Genomic DNA, 2,500 nt, shown 5'->3' with positions numbered 1-2,500 from the left:
CACTGGAGGAGCATGTTCTGCTAAGTAGCTACCAGACCACTGAGGCCTGTTCCACAGAGGCGGGACCTTTTCCTCGGCTGGACATTGCTCCTGACCTTGACGGGTGTGAAGGCCCGCTCCTGGAGTATCAGGGTGAGAGTGCGATGAACTTTGGGTCCGTGTCGGGGAAGCTGCTCTACAGAGCCTGTGTGAAAGTTCTAAACAAGAACACATTGAGTGGGAGGGACAACCAATGGAGAAAGGTTTTGGGTTTTAATGATGATATTAAACCAGAATGGAGGGCGCTTTATAAACCACCATTAACAAAAAGAGCTGCTGACCTCCAATGGAGGGTTTTACATGGTATTATGTCTGTAAACGCTTTTATTTCGGTTTTAAATCCTGACGTTACGCATGACTGTCCTTTCTGTTCACAGAGGGAAACTGTATTTCACGCTTTTATTTATTGCCCCAGGTTACAGTCACTGTTTGTTTTTTTACAGAATGTCTGTAAAAAAACTAACCCTAACCCTAACCCTTTTCTGTTGATTTTAATGTTCAGGTTTTTATTCTTGGTTTTAAATATGTCAGGGCACACAGGCTCAAATGCCAGCTGATTAATTTTATCTTTGGTCAGGCGAAAATGGCGATCTATCGGAGCAGGAAGAACAAAATCGCTCAAAACTTGGACTGTGATGCGAAAAGAATTTTTTCCAGACTTGTTAAATCAAGGATTTTAGTTGATTTAAATTTTTATAAAAGCATGAACGATTTAATGAAGTTCAGAGAAGTGTGGTGTTGGGAGGAAGCTCTGTGCTCAGTGGAAGGAGGAGAACTCTGTTTTACACCAGAGCTAAAATAACTTTTAATCAGTTTTAACTGCTCACTGACTTCAGTTTGTTGAAATGGTTTGATGTAATTTTTATTTATTGGTTTATTTATTTGCTTATTGAGTCTCGATGTGCACAAGTGAGATGTGACCTGTTCCAATAAAGGACCGTAAAAAGTCAAAAGTCTCTCTCTCTCTCTTTTTCTGGTGCATGCTGGGAGGATGTGTGAGTGAGAGCAGCGTGTGGATTGTGAGAGCGAAAGTGCTATCGTTGTTTTTCTGAACAGTATTGAGAATGTGGATAAACTGATCCAGAAAGGAATTCCTTTGAATAATGAGTGTGTACTGGTTTCTCCTCTCAGTTCTCCTGCAAAAAAGAGTCATGTTATCTAATGTCCCTCCTTTTATCAGTGATGAGGTGATTCTTAAAGATCTGTCGCGGTACGGGCGACCCGTCTCCCTCATGAGGAAAATTTCCTTCTCGGCTGTAAGTCCACACTGATTAAGCACCTGGTGTCTTTCAGCAGGATGTTTTTTTGTGGTTTTAATAAAGGTCTGGATGAACTAAATATGGTTTTTAAGTTCAGGATTGAGAACTCTGACTACGACATTTTCATTTCCACTGATGCGGAAATAAAATGTTTTAAATGGCAGGGCAGGAAGCAGCTGAACCTGCTGGAGTCGTTCCCTCTGCGTCTTCAGCTCGGCCTGCTGCTGAGAGCCCCGTAACTGCTGCTGCACCAGGGCCTAGGAAGCGTGAGCCCCAACCTCAGACTGTAGACCAGAGCTCTATTAACATAACCAGGTCCCGAGAAGCCCTGCTCGGCAGAACAGGTCCAGGATAAGCCCAGCTCGGCAGAACCGGTCCAGGAGAAGCCCTGCTTGGCAGAACCGGTCCAGGATAAGCCCTGTTAGGCAGAACCGGTCCAGGATAAGCCCTGGACTGGAGCAGGAGGAGTCGAGTGAAACTGGAAAAGTCCCAGTGGACTCTGAAGCAGTGCTGGGGCTGCCTGTGCTGGAGAGGCAGGTCTTACCAGGAGACACCAGTCACTACACCAGTGCAGGGGGACGGGGAGACGTGGAGATGGAAGATGAGCATCTTTTTAAACTTTAATTGTACATCAGAAAATATAGACAGAAATCACGCAGAGCCTCATGTTCTTCCCGTACACACGTGTGGGAGTTACACAGTACACGTGGGACCACTGCATAGATAACACGCTCTCCCTGGCAAGATTTTATGGTTTTAAGCAACAACTAGTTTATGTTTCCAGTAGGCATCTCAGACCACTGCATGGTCCAGTGCACCATCAGTAAGAAAAACATAAAAGCTAAGAGCAGCTACTGGCATTTTAACACTGCACTTTTAAAAGATGCTAATTTTAGAAAATCTTTTATTTTTTATAGAATTGTTTTAAACTGAGACAGGACAGGATTAGAAATGAGTTTATTAGAGGGACAGCACATGTAGGACATTTTGGAGACAAGGTGAGGGAGGTAAGATTGAGATGGTTTGGACATGTGCAGAGGAGGGACATGGGGTATATCAGTAGGAGAATGCTGAGGATGGAGACACCAGGAAGGAGGAAAAGAGGAAGATCAAGGAGGAGGTTTATGGATGTGATGAGGGAAGACATGCAGGTAGTTGGTGTGAAAGAGGCAGATGTAGAGGACAGAGGGGTCTGGAGACGG

The sequence above is a fragment of the Silurus aristotelis genome (assembly GCF_946808225.1).
Source record: "Silurus aristotelis genome assembly, chromosome: 26".
Taxonomy (NCBI): domain Eukaryota; kingdom Metazoa; phylum Chordata; class Actinopteri; order Siluriformes; family Siluridae; genus Silurus; species Silurus aristotelis.
Note: the sequence above shows the minus strand (reverse complement) of the source record.